This window comes from Amphiura filiformis, chromosome 10 (genome assembly GCF_039555335.1).
Source record: "Amphiura filiformis chromosome 10, Afil_fr2py, whole genome shotgun sequence".
Lineage (NCBI taxonomy): Eukaryota > Metazoa > Echinodermata > Ophiuroidea > Amphilepidida > Amphiuridae > Amphiura > Amphiura filiformis.
In genome coordinates, this window is record NC_092637.1 from 1,750,733 (window position 1) to 1,766,487 (window position 15,755).

The 15,755-nt window shown below is 38.7% G+C and overlaps 1 long non-coding RNA gene across 1 annotated transcript; it reads right to left on the minus strand.

The window, feature by feature from the left end:
• Window positions 1-674: 674 nt before the first annotated feature.
• On the minus strand, window positions 675-13,078 carry LOC140162404 (uncharacterized). The gene is made up of 4 exons (XR_011860271.1): window positions 12,900-13,078; window positions 4,152-4,243; window positions 3,677-3,748; window positions 675-2,776 (listed from the first exon to the last, which is right to left on the minus strand). It is a non-coding gene; the product is annotated as an uncharacterized lncRNA (long non-coding RNA).
• Window positions 13,079-15,755: the final 2,677 nt, after the last annotated feature.

A 15,755-nucleotide genomic window follows, 5' to 3' on the forward strand; every position in this document is an offset into this window, starting at 1 on the left:
ATCCTCTAACTCAAAGACTTTGTTTTCTAACTTGTTCAGTCTTTTTAACAAAATGTCCACTATTGTCGAAGTCATGCCAGCTCAATTGATCCTGAAACATACATCCATGTAGTAGCCCTGGCCACGATGGTCACATAAAAAACAAAGCCCCACGTTGGAACGCCAATGTGACAGATGAGATAAGTTCGTTGTTGAAGAAGGGGAAATTTGTTGTTGACCATGTGGCCGTGGGGGCTCGTGGGTATATAAACTTGAGCAAAACTTGAATAACACTAGCAGCACAAAACAGATGATATGAGTTCCTTTTTAAAACAATTTTATTCAACGAAGATATATATCAATACATGAAGATAACATTCAGAGACACAGACAGGGTGGAGATGCTGACTGGTTGGAAGTCAGTGATGGAGTGAGGAGCACATGTTCAACCCACATGGAAAGGTACATATTATGGGATGGGATTACCATGGTTACCAGGTCAAACTTGCAAGGGTGGCACAATTTGGGGGATAGGCACAGGAAATGGTCAAGGTTAGTGGTCAAGGATGGTGATGTAATGTTAGGTATGGGAAGCAGTTAGGGTCAAAATGGGAAACAAAAATACATGGGGTATGGAAGGCAACACAAGACAAAAACATGAAATATTATGACTGTTACATGTGTATTACACTGCTCCATCATGTCCATAGACTATGCGTTGTAATTTCGTTCTGGTGCACCAGAACGAAATTCAAATTTCACAATATCTTTGCTAAACGAATTAATCTGCAAGAAATATTTTGTACATAAACATTATGTAGCCAGAGGTTTCCAGTGATATAAAAATCTCAACTTTTTTTGAGAAAAGTGGGGGATGAGGCTGTGGATCACGAAATGCCCCTTTAATTCAGGAGTTGTAAGGTCAGATAGGTCAAATATTTCATACACAGAGGTCAAAATTAAAATATGGTCTAATTTAATTGAAACTGGTCTCAAATTACTCCCCTCAATAAAGAAAATCTGAAACATACTTTGAAAGTTAATGCAGTCAAAGTCAAATAGAAATGTGCATGCATAACCTTTGACTCATCATGCGATTTCATCTATTCTGAGGTAATACATTTCTCAAACAAATTGTTTTCCTATTTCGTTTGCCCAGAGGGGTATCTGACTTGCGGGCTGTATCCGTTTGAAGACCTGCTACTCAGAATGCCCACTAGCTATTCAGACTTCTGACAAGTGGGCTGTTTTAACCCTAACCCTGACCCTAACCGTAACCCTAACCCCTAATCCTAACTTCTGAGAACTGGGGTTTCTGAGTGGTGGGTTGTCTGAATAGAAGGGGTGCAAAGGGCCCGTTAATCAGAAGGCCCGCTACTCAGAAAAATACCCCTTCTGATTAAGGGGTTTTCTGATTGATGGGTCTTCATATCATATCATATCATTTTATTTGCCAGCAAAAAGACACATATACATATCAAATATTGCACAATATCAAAATTACACATAAATATATAAATTACACATGCAAAGATATAAAAATGTAAGCCATGGAAGGTCATAAAGCAAGAAATTGAAATTGAATTGACCCATATTGGAGAAAATAGAGAGATGGCATGCCTTAACCAGGAACAATTTAAACAAAGGACAAGAGAACCCCTGGCAGGGATAGCCAGATAGTGACAAAGTCACTTTCAAAGTGGCTAAACCTAATTGATTCCCACAAGAACACAGACAATCAGCACAGGGGAACAGGGCAAAGGATGAATCTACCTACATTCTCCAACATAAGATGAGGCGTGAGAATACAATGTAAGCACAACCTTTAGATAAAAAATAAGCCTAATGCATAAGCCCAACTAAAAACTATTTTGAATTCCAGCTAATTGTTTTGAAATGTTTTTTGAGATTGTCCAGGAAATTAAATATACTAAACAAGAATTGGTCTTTGAGAGATGGAGGAAGTTGATCAAAATAAACTGGAAAACGACTGAAGACAGTGTATTTAAAACTATCGGTTCTAGCATAAGAATGGGAGAACTTAAGAGAATTACTATGACGAGTATTGATGGAAATATACTCCAAAGGATCAATATCATGCTTGCAGTAAAAAACACTTGGCAATAAAAGAAATAGCAAGATAATTGTATCTATTGCACACAGACATCAGACCTAGTCTTCTGGTTAGCGGGTCATTTAAAATGAAAATGAGCCCGCTATTCAGAATTTGACGGGTTTTCTGAATAGTGGGCCTTCTGAGTAACAGGTCTTCTGAGTGGCGGGTTGCCCCCTGCAGCAAAATTAGATCCTAACTCAAAAATTACCCGATAGCACCCTGTACTACCATGGCGAAAACAGACAAAATGTTCACTGAGAAACTACACTGTATTTGGGGCAGCTTACGATTAATAAACAAATGTAAACAAGAAAAGGGGTTACAATTATCTGCTTTGGCTTAATAAATTGCAAGATCAATAATAACAACTTCAAACTTTAATCTGCTACTATAGAAAGTTGCATAAAAATATAAAATTCAAATTGTATGAATAATTGAATAACAAACATTTTTCACACACTTGAAATGAAGAGGCATAATTATGCTGATTTAATGGAATGGTCCAGAAAAATGTTCACTGAAATTTTGCAATCTATATCAAATTTAGTGGTTCTTTAACATTTATGTATCATTTGTACATTGATTTCCTTTGAAAACGTTCACAGAAGAGATCTTGCACAAACATCTTTAGTCATCCAACTGGTGGTGTCAACTGTTACTACTCATCATGCTTGAAGATACCTGTAACAGGGGAAAGAAAGAAATAGAGTAGTTAAAAACTTATAATATTGGTGCTCTTTCTTTTTCTCCTGTGGGTGGTCAGATTTTTTTGGTTTTCATTTTGTACCAAAATAATCTGATTACCATGTTTTATAATTATTATCCCTCAGTGGCGGCGCCAGGAATTCTTTTAGGGGGGTAGGGGGCATTAGGGGAGAAAAGTGAATTTCAGGGGGAGCAAAATCAACAAATTTGCGCAAAATTACCGCAACAAGTGGAAATTTTCGTCATTTTGGGTTTTTCTGGGGGGGCAACAGGGGGGCAAGAGTTCTGACTGAGAGGGCAATTCCCCCCATGCCCCCTGTGGCACCACCACTGATTATACTAGTGCTTTTGATATACTCGCAGCTGTTTCACAATGGTGTAAATAATGTTAACAGTGCAGGGTGAGGCTATTACTAGTTTGTTCAAACATCTAAACAGGACAAATTTCAGGACCAAAATTTCACTGACATTATGATAAATATATGAGTTTTCTTCTGGTACCAAATCTCTATTTTGATAGGATAAAGTGGGAAGGGAAATGAGGCTGTCAATCTGGCTATGTACACCCCTTTAAATAAAGTGAGTCATCACTTGGGATTTTGAGACTAAACCTGAAGTTGGAGTCATTTGGGATTTAAAAATTGAGTCAAGTGACAAATCTCAAAATGAGTCGAGTCCGAGTTGAGTCGTTACAAGTCTCTGGGAATTACAACATGTTACAATGTGATTGTAGGTTTCAATTCATGTAAATTTCCATCTTTCTCAAAACTTACTTTGAAATTGAAAGAATTTACATCTCATTTAAATATCAAAATTTTATGGATTTTATGGTTCTTACAAGTAACATTGATATTAAATATGTTAAAAGAAACTCACCATTTATAGATTTAGGCTAAGGCTGTAATTTCTTGCTTTCTGTTCAACCAATGTCTCACAGCACATCTGAAACTGAAAACAAAATAGCAACATTTTAGAAATAGATATCATCTTCAAACATTGAACACAAAATTAACATTTTTCCTGTGATGAAAACCTATGAAAAGTATGAATTTCAAATGGAATTAGCACATTAACCAACACTATTTGACACTCACTCTCCTTCTATGGAAGATTCATACAAATGGAATTCAAATGGAGCTGCCTAATGTGTTCATTCCATTTGAAAATTTCTAACATTTTCCACAGGGGCAGTGTGGATTTTAAATGGAATAGCCCAATATTACTGTGCATGAGGCTATGTTGGTTTCAAATCATGCACATTTCTAGATTTCTCAAAATTTAAAGAATTAACATCCTTTTATCATGTTTCCATTGTTCTTACATTGTATTAAACATATTAAAAAAGACTCACCATTTATAGATTTAGGCCGTAATTTCCAGTTTTCAGTGCAACCAAACCAATGTAGCTTTCAGTGCAACCAATGTCTCACAGGTCTGAAACAACTAAAAACAAAATGGCAACATTTCAGAAATAGATACATCTTCAAATATTTGTACATTTGTCCTACCAAAACAGCACCAGGGTTAAAGCCCCTGAAACTACTAACCCGCCACTTCTTCTAATGGGCCTACAAAGGACAGAGCACCATGACGCTGCAGCCCTAAAGCCAATCGGAAGGTTTGATGGTTCTCCCAGCGCGGGACCAACACCAAGCCGACTCCCAATTAGACGGGTTGTTGCTGATACACCAAAGGAAAGAGTGGCACTACTAACTACAAAAACAAGTATTGGAATCAGGACCTGGAATGTTAGAACACTGTATCAACCAGGAACCTGGAAATACTACTTAATCAAATGAAAAACTTTAAATAGGAAATACTGGGAATTGCTGAGACGCATTGGACAGACTCTGGCGAATTAACCATGGAAGGCTATAAAATCCTTTGCGCAGGAAATGATACCATCCACAGAGCAGGAGTCGCTCTGATTCTCAACAAACAGGCACAAAATGCCCTCCTAGGCTACAACCCCATCTCAGCAAGAATAATGTCTGCAAGATTTCAAACTAAGACGGTAGCAATCACCATCATCCAAGTATATGCACCCAATACTGCAGATACTGAAAACAGCGTGGACGAATTCTACGACCAACTACAACAGGAAATAAACAAAACGCCCAAAAAAGACATTCTAATGGTAATGGGGGACCTCAATGCCAAAGTAGGAGACAACAATTCAGAATGGGGAAATGTAATGGGGAACTATGGATATGGAAACATAAACGCCAGAGGTGAAAAGCTGTTAACTTTCTGCGCCACAAACGATCTGTGCCTCACCAACACTATGTTCAAACAAAACAAAGCCAGCAGACAATGGACATGGGAATCCCTGATCAAAGAACTCATAATAAAATTGACTTTATTATGATCAGCAGTAAATGGAAAGGATGCATTACAAACTCAAGGAGCTTTCCAAGTGCTGACGTGGGATCCGACCACCAACTTGTACTAGCAACATCCAACTGAAATTCAAGACTAAACCTAAACCAAAATATCCCAAGCGATATGATGTCTTCAAACTCAAGACTCAAGCTACAAGAGAGAGGTATGAGGTCGAAATTGGGGGTAGTTTTGCCCCATTGCTTGACGATGAAGACACTGACATCAATGACTCATGGGAAGCAATAAAAGCAGCTTTCAGCAACACATCAAAGAAGATACTGGGAAACAAAAAGGCTCAAAAGCCTAAACCCTGGATAAGCGAGGAGGTCATCAGTTTAAGTGAAGAACGTTCAAAGGTCAAGCAGGAGAAACTGATAGATCCTAGCAAAAAGACAAGGTACAACTACCTCACTAGGGAAATCAAACGGAAAACCAAAGGCTGCAAAGACATTTGGCTGAAAGACCTATGCAGAAATGTAGAGAATGCACACCAGGCTGCCAAGTCAAAAGAGGTGTATTCTACAATAAAGAAAATCACTAACAAACCAACCACCAAAATGCAGACTGTAAAGAACAAAGAAGGAAAGATACTAACTGAACTTCAAGATGTGAAAAACCGGTGGAGAGAAAATTATGAACAACTTTACAACAACCAAAACCCTATTAATGAAGAGATAGTAAACAGCATCCCACAAATGCCAAGCACAGAAGAGGAGCCAGACATTCTGAAGGATGAGATTACCAGTGCCATAAAAAAGCTATCTGATGGCAAAGCACCTGGATATGACAACGTGACAGCTGAAGAGCTTAAGGCATCGGGTGAAGCAGGTGTCAAAATCCTGCACCGGCTGTGCAACAAAATATGGAAGACTGGTCTTCCCAGAGGACTGGGGAAAGGCCGTAATAACACCCATATTCAAGAAAAAAGACAAGCTAGACTGTGCAAACTACAGGGCATCAGCCTACTGAGCCATGCAGGGAAAGTGTTCACCACCATTCTCCAACGTAGAATCATGAAAAAAGCAGAGGAGGTCATCTCAGAATCCCAAGCTGGCTTTCGACCTGGAAGATCAACAGTCGACCAACTTTTCACCTTACGTCAAATCGCAGAGAAATTCCTTGAGAAAGGCAAGAACCTGTATTGCTGCTACATTCACTTTGAAAAGGCCTTCGACACCATATGGCAGGATGGGCTGTGGAAAGCAATGGGATTCTTCGGCTTCCCAAGTAAGATCATCAGGCTCCTCAAAGCACTATACAGTATATCAAACAGTGCTGTGCGTGTGAATGGCGACCTGACTGAGTGGTTTCACACAACAGTGGGAGTGCGGCAAGGGTGTGTGATATCCCCACAACTCTTCAACATACTTCTTGAACTTGTTATGCTGTATGCAACCCATGACACCGACATAGGAATATTGATCCAGGGACATATGATCTCAAACCTCCGCTTCGCTGATGACATTGTCCTGCTAGCTGACTCTGCTAGTGACCTGCAGACTGCAGTGGACAACGTCTTTCGTAGCAGCTCGAACCTCGGACTGAAGATCAATATTGGTAAAACCGAAGTACATGTTATCAGCAGCCAAAAAGTCAACCTTAACATCAACATAAATGGCAATCTGCTCAAGCAAGTGGATGAGTTTGTGTACCTGGGAGGCACCATATCTCAGAAGGGCACAAGCAGAGAAGACATCAAACACAGAATAGGAAAAGCTCTAGGAGCAGTCCAAAGACTTCATAGCATATGGAATGCAAAGGACATTCAACAGGCCACCAAAATTGAACTATACAGAGTCCTAGTACTATCTATCCTAATGTATGGAGCCGAAACCTGGACCATCAAGAAAGAAGACGAAAATCGACTTCTAGTCTTTGAAATGATGTGCTTGAGAAAGATCATGGGCGTATCACGACTGGACAGAATACGCAACACCATAATACGGGACACACTTGGACTGAACAACACAATCATTGATAAAATCACCCAAAAAGGATCCGCTTCTTTGGTCACATTCAGCGAATGCGAAATGACAGATACCCCAAAATTGTGATAGAGGGCAATGTACATGGAAAAAGACCACGTGGAAGACCTCCCAAAAGATGGATGGACACTATCAAAACAGACTGCTTGGCTAAAAATATCACCTCCATAGCAGCAGCAGGAAGAATGGCCAAAGACCGAGTGGTATGGCATGGATTCACCATGGATCAGATGGCAAGGCAGAGTGCATCAGCATCCGTGCCGACGCCTTAGGTCAAGGTAGGTCAAGGTCCTATCATAAAAACCTACTTACATGTAGTAGCACTATCATGTTTTATACTGTTTTTTCATGAAATTGAACTTGGAATTGAGACATTTTGTAATTGTAAAAGTTGAAATAAACCATATTACCAGTAATATTGGGCTAAGCCATTTAAAGTACACACTCCCCCTTGAAAAGATTTTGAAAAATTGAAACTCACACTCCCTCAAATGCCGAATCTTTATCAGAGGGTGTATGTAATTCAATGGAGCTGCCTAATGCGTTCATTATATTTCAAATTCACTCTCCTTGTCAGTGGCGGTGCTACGAGGAGGGGGTGGCAAGGGGGAATTAGCCCCCCCCCCCTCAAATATTTTTCTTGCCCCCCACTTTTGAGGCAAAACCACTAAAATCACATAAATTCCCACTTTTTTGCACCAATTTTGCGCAAAATTTGCCAATTTGCCCCCCCCCCTGAAATTCACTTTGCCCCCTCCCCCAATGCTCCCCTGAAAGAAAATTCTTGGTGCTGCCACTGCTCCTTGTGGAAAATATTTGTAACATCCACAGGGGTCATGTGAATCTTAAATGAAAACACATTAAATTCACGAATTTTTAACTATGTCCCCGCTAAATGTATTTAGTACACCCACTTTTATTATATATTTACACCCCATCCCCTGCATACCAATGCCATGGGCATTATGTTACAAGTCCCCTGCATGATGTATGCCCCCGGCCCAGCATGCCGGCCACTAGGTTACATATCATTCTTGTTGTGCTATCCCCGGGTATGTGTACATCTGAAATTGTTTGTGTACGCACACGTATGTGCAAGTTATTTTGGGTACCGCCAGTATGCATTTATAGTGGGTATGCACTCGAAGATATTGTGGGTATACACTTGCGTGCACAAAGTTATTGTGGGTACGCACTCGTGTCACATGTGCAAGTGTACATGCGGGGGTGTACAAGCGTGTGTGAGCGTAATTACACACGAACCTCATATTTGGCCATTTTAGTAGCAGTGGGCTATACAGAGGTGAAAACTACTTTTTTGTCATATGATTTTCTCAACAATTTTTATTTATTCCTTTTACCCTATCTCAATATGAAATGACAAAAATTTTGGCCTGGTGTCCGAGAAAAAAGTGTGCAGCGCCATTTTTTTTTTTTTTTTTTTTTTTTTTTTTTTTTTTTTTTTTTTGTGTCACCATACCCCATTGTTGAGGGAGTGGATTCGAGTACAAAATCCTTCAAAGTAGTCCTTTTCTGGCATGTTGTTATGATTTTGGTGTCTAAATATATATGTAAATGAGCTCAAAATACCTAATTTTGGAAGTTGCATAAAAATTGGACATTGCATTTTCTTAAAAATGGACATTTTGGGTCAAAATTGAGCATGAGGGCGCTTTTCATGATCTTTCGAAAGTTAACGTCCATTCGCTGTTTTTAAGTTAATAGCTATGAAGATGATCATTAGTTCAAACTGCTCAAGAAATTTGAGCATTGTTTCACAATTAGTTTGTCCGTAGCACTCATTTGAATGTTCCTTCAATACTGCTATACAAACACATGGGGTCAATTATCATGTACAATCCAATGGTGGCATCCAAATGAACGTTCTGTTGAGCGTTGCGGACAAACTACTTCTGCTAAAAAGCTCAAATTTCTCGAGCAGATCAAACTTTGGTGTATCTTCATAGATGTAAACATTAAAATACCGAAAGGAGAGAAATTTGTGCAAAATCTTGAAAAGCGCCCTCACGCTCAATTTTGTCCCAAAATGGCAATTTAAAAAAAACCGGAATGTCCGATTTTCATGAAACTTTCAAAATTAGGTACCTTGCTCTCATTTACATATATTTAGACACCAAAATCATAGCAATATGCCAGAAAAGGAGTACTATGAAGGATTTTGTACTCAAATCCACTCCTCCACAAAGATAAGGTATGGTGACATTAGAGGGCGCTGCACACTTTTTTCTCAGACCCCCTGCCAAAAATTTTGTCATTTCATGCTGAGATAGGTTATATAAAACAAACAAAAAATGTTTAGAAAATAAAACAAAGTATGAGCCTTCTATAGCCCACTCCTAATTTTAGCCTCAAAAGTGCAAATTTGTGCGTGCTTCGTGCAAATTTATTTTATTCCACCAAATATGCTAGATTCACTATATTTCAAGAAATTTGCATCTGCCACAAGGCCTACGAAATCCAGCAGAATCTTCAGCGGTCTGAGATTTGGCACTGTTTTAGCACAAACAAGGCTCTGATTGGCCAAATCAATCATTTTACATCAACACCTCATTCGCCGGTCAAGCAAGGTAACAAGTCATGACCTACAGTCTATCTTGTGCGCAACCTTAATCCCGCTGGACATTTACACACATGTAGAAGGGCGATTTGTCCATACGCTGGTGACTAAACCGGGTGAATGCATTGATTCGAGTCTGCCACTACTAAATCCTACATGGCATAACCCTAAACTGGATGAGATATAGTTCTTTTTATGGGAACTAGAGATTATCAGAAAGAGTACTCGGACACCGCTGAAGGCAGCTGTTTCGCATGTGCATCTATGCAGTGTCTTTAAGCATGTGTACGCCAGCGGCATTTGGAGCAAACACTTTCGATTTGTAGCTGCGCCCAATGAAATGGGCACTAACGTCACTGCCACATCAGGGTGGATAATGCTTTAAAGCCTGGGTGATCACTACTGTACCAGCACTGCTTTATGGCTTTATACCAGTTAAGCATTGGATCGCGGCGATCAGAAGGACATCCCTAAACTAAAGTCCGATTCAGACTCCACAACACATCGCAGCATGATGCTATGCTTTTAGAACATTGCGGCATCACACGATGAAATAAAATGTTCATTTTAGTCAATCGCACGATGCTGCGATGTTTTCATGTCATGCATGTGGGGTCTGCATCTCCTTTTTATCTAGTTATTCTGCAGTTGTTCAAGCAGCCAATCACAAGCATATGCATGCAACATGGCCACAATATCGCAGCGCAATGCGAAGAAAGTTCAACTTTAATCGCCTACGAAATTTCCACCGCACGATGAGAATTTTCACTGTCGAGCATGCAAGCTTGTAAAAACCTGGCTGCTCAGATTTCATAATCATGCCATAGACGTATATCGCAGCATCAGCAATGTCATCGCATCGCATCGCGCTGCGACATGGACCAGCAAACACAAAACGTTTCCAAAACGTTTTGAATTGGTTTTTATTTGGTTTTGGTTTTTTAAAACGTTAAATACACGTTTCCAAAACGTTTTGATAAACATCGAGTTATCTGATGGCAGAATAGTTCGACCAAAACGTTATAAAAACGTTCTAATAACGTAGACCCATGTAGACAAAATACTCACGAAAAAAGCAATTCAAATCACAATGTTCATAGATCGTTCCATTCGACTGGGGTTCCACTGTATAACCAATTAGCTGGATATTAAATAATTATTTTATTTATTTATTTATTTATTATAATATAAAGTAGGCTATCGAATCAACAAGAGACTTGCATTTTATTTTTCTGTAATTTATTTAGGCCTACTGTACGTTATTTGCATGAATGATGACAGATATGAATAAAAAACGTAAGCAAATTAAAGTAAAAAGTACCGGTAAATTTACATTGCTTTATTTTATATATCAACTTTCAAAAGATGTAACCATGGTAACGCACGGTCTCGATTTCGTAAAATAATGAACCGGCGAAAGTTAGTCTCGAGTCCCAGACGGCTTGTGCTCCTCGTTACTCAAGGAGCACAAGCCGGCTGGGACTAAGACTACCCACCGGTTAGTGCGGTTTGTGTGTTTCGAAATACTAGTAACAAATTGTAACCGTTTTGACCATGCATCAACGGATATATCTGTGAATCTCAATTGCTGACTGTTTACGGTGGAATTTAATAGGCCTAGCTAACCTTTAATCATGTTTATAGATCAAAAGATAAACGTGTATAGGCCTTTGATTTTGTAGACAAGTTGCAGCTATGTTTTGGGCGAAACATTTGCTTTTTTAATGGAATTACTGACATATGATTTTAGTCTGCACTGATGGCGAGCAATGGTGACTACTACACAGTACTATAGTACTAGTATCCGTGATCTCAGTGACCTTATACTTGACTAGCCTATACGTGGTTACTGCTCAACTACTATATATTAGCTGTTCAAATTTGATTCTGGTGTGGAGAAAGCGATACAATTCTACATGTATTTTTGTTGTATTTAATGATAAGTGTTCCGGCTCCAAGAGTAAAGTATAACAGCATTAGGTCTACTCATTTAGGTAAGTTTTCATTTTCAGTTTTAATTGAGGCCTTTTTATTTCTTAATTCTGTAAATTTTAATAGCATGACATGGTATAAATGTGCCATTTGTTTCTGATTATAATCATATATAATATTCACGCTAGTTGCCCATTGCAAGTCTCTTGTTGGTTTATATACTGCGCCAAAAAGTATCCTTACACTTGGAAGAAAAATAGATAGCGCATCTATTAAATAAATAAATTTACCCAAATATGGTTTAGTTTTAATTCACATGTTCAGTTCAGTTCAGTGAGTTGTAGAATTGATTTTTCCAAGTGTAAGGATACTTTTATAATTTTAGCGCAGAATACATTTACATTAATGTATTTTAATATCACATTTAATATCCTAGCTAAGGTTGGCTTTCATATTTTGGTTATCCGAATCATGCTGCCAGCTGCCGGCAAGAATAATCGATGCAACAGGACTGGACTGGGACGCTGAACATGTCTTGATGTCGAAGACATTGGGGACATGGAGTTATACATTATCTCATGGTGTACATCTTTTACTTTCATGGTTAATGTATTTCTTCATGGTTTCATGTCTTATATACTACACAAGAGATCAAAGTGTTAACGTCATAACCATGATAACTTGGACTACCAAAGTGATGCGGTTTATTAGCATTTGGAAAACGGTCTGATAACGTTTTCAAAACGTGTCATGCAAACGTTATTGAAACGTATTTAGAACTACGTTTTAAAAACGCAATATTGAAACGGTTTTTAAACAAAAGTGAAACGTAATATTAACGTGAAAAAACGTAATCAAATCGTTTCATGCAAACGTTATTGAAACGTATTCAAAACTCCACACATTTACGTTTTTAAAACGCAATATTGAAACGTTTCTTAAACCAAAGTGAAACGATTTTTTAACGTTTTAAAAACGTATTTTGGCTAGCTGGGGACTGATGGAGTCTATCAGACTGTACCCTAGTAAACCTAACCATGATGTCCTTCTGATCGCCGTGATCCAGTGTTTACCTTTACACCATGACTTGTTTATACATAGCATTTCATGAATGATGTATGGCAAATACATCAGGACGGACATATGGGCCTACGACTACGTACTGCGTAAGCTTACGTGGCACGAACATTTAAGGTTGAAAATAGCTCTGTTTACGGCATACCTGGCTACTAATTCACCTCTATGCTTCATTACTTTGCAGACCACAGTCTCCGTTAAATCTTACACGAACGAAAAATATACCAAATGCATTTTTAGATTGAAAAATTGGGCATTTTTACCCGAGTAATGTGGCGGTAGATACGGCTACATGTCAAAATTCCAATTAATTACGGGCAACAATAAAGCACTTCCGGGAACTGTTGATGGGCGGGGCGTTACTAATTTACATGTTAATGATGTTTCGTCAATCGATGTCCTTTAATGTTTTTATTCGTTTTTAAATAAAAAAATGAACAAATATCACAATACTCACCGGAAATTTCAGCCTTTCTTGTAGTTTCGCGGCCCGATTCCCGGTTTGGTGAACTAAACTCGGCCTACAAACTTATTTGCGTAGGTTCCATGGCGACCTTTCTTAACATTTACAAAGCCGCAGTAAGTTTTAAAGTTCTGATCACTTTGTTTGCCCCTGACAGTATTTTTATTCAACAAAATGCTGCATAAAGTGTCCAAAACTGCTATTTCCCAACCACCGGTTACAGCTTAGTCCACGAGTTAAACCTGCCCCCTCAGTGGACTAAATTTGGTGGCCTATTTGCATCATTTTAGTCCAGGATTAAGCTTAGTCCACTTTTGTGAATACCAAATAACTTTAGTCTTGGACTAAACCTCCTATTTAGTCCAGGACTAAAGATAGTCTCCTTTTGTGAATACCGGCCAAAGGCTATAATTCAGCATTTTTCCATTTTAAACCTGCCGAATTCGGCAACCTTGCAGTTAAAATTTTCAAATGCCCAGTGGCCCACCTAAACGAACTTCAATTCACCTCAAATTTTACTGGTGATGTTTTCTAGCCAAATGGAAACTTTTTAGACTGGGGACAGATAAAACTTTAACAACAAGGGGCGGATGATGCACCCTAATAGGGAGCCTTGGGAGGCTATTTCAAAAAAGTAGTCAAGCTGCCCTAGCATGAGCAATACATTAACACACACTCTTCTTCTTCTTCTTCTTCTTCTTCTTTTCTTCTTCAATACATTCTCCACCTAAAATATAAATATGTTATATTCATTGTACTCACCATTTTAATGATATGATTAATTCTCTTAAAATATAACAACCCAGCAAACATTATACAATCGGCCCGATACTGGCTCTATAAAAGCTGCTATAAAGGACCAAGAATGGCAGCCTGTATTGGTCCGACACGGTCGTGCACACGGGCATTCGACTGGCCCAATAGATATTGCCAGCACTGGGCCAAAATGGGTTGAAATTGGCCCAGTAGAGGTCCAATTTATTCAATACTGTACTGGGCCAATATAATATTGCCAATATATTCCCATTATGCAACCGTAAGCAAACGGTAATGGTCCAATTTTGGTCCTTTTTATTTTATTTCATTTTGGTCCACATCTAGCTGTGGAATATTCTTCTATTCATTCCTCGATTATCCGGTTGGTTCAGGCATTATTGGTCAGTTTCACCTGTTGAACCAGATCTCCTTCTTTATAAAGGAGACCTACAGGTTACTTGCACTCAGCACAATTGAATTTGTGTTAACTGATGGGCAAAGTATTAAAGGTCGATAACAAACCAAGCTCACAAACTGAGCCATTGATAAATGAAATATATATTCTATGGTGTCATCAGATAAAAATTATGCCTTGCTCACGTAGATTTTTTACAAGGCAGTAAATGAAATATTCGGAACAAGCGCAAACTCACTGCCTCTTCTTTATAATAATAATAACATGTGGCCCTTCAAAATGAAGATGATACTGATCAAATATTGTATTTTGATAGTAGAAAATGTCAGGGTTTCAAAACCACGCCCACATTAATGCAACATTGGGCCAATACAGGGCCGGCACTCGGGGGCCTACAAGCCCGGCCTACAAGTGTCTGCCGCATCTGAAACAGTATGTATGTGCCGGCTCGATGCCATATTCGGGTAGTCTTCAATTGGCCCAATAATGGACCAAGTACGGCACAGCTTATCCTGGTAAGAAAACGGCGGCCAAACATTGACCAGTATCGGATTTGTACTGGCGTTATACCGTCAGCCGCCGTGTCCGGTATTGCCAGAAGTAGACCGGTTTAAGCCATTACTGGGCCAATATTATAATGTTTGCTGGGAATGCATTAATTTAAGCGACCATTAAGAATCTCCGTATTATAATGATATATTTTATTTTAAGGCAAATCTCTTAAAATATATAAATAAAATAATTTAATCAAACTCTAATACTCTCAATAGTAAATAGCGCCCTCTTTGTTACATTAAGTTTGCTGTTGGGCAATGTTTGATTGCAATTTGATTGCTATTGTATTGGGAGCAACATACGGCGCAACCTTGAACAATATTGTCCTTGAGCTAACGCCCCGTAGCCACACGAACCAGCCCCATACCTCATTTTAGTTTTTAACTTACCAAAATTCTGCTTTTTATATTTCATAGTGTCACTTATTAACTCTCTTAAAAATACTTACTAAAGTAAATTTTGATCAACAGAAGGCGCTATTTACTGCCGTATAATTTGATGATGATGATGATGATGATGATGATCCTTTACTACTGCGCATCCATTCTTGCGCATGGTCTAATTTGTATCATATATACATTTTAACTGCTTTGACCATTTGTATTATATGTACAAAAGAAGAATGAGAATGGGGTGTCTTCTTCGTCTTCTTCTTCTTCTTCTTCTTCTCGCACGGCATTTAAACCAATTTAAACCATTTAAACCATTTAGCAACAATTCTGGGTCTTTGCTGTTACAAGAGCGCACACCCTAGACATATAACACTGGTAGTACTAAAAAAATCTGTCAGCTCTTTCTGCTTCTATTTCAAC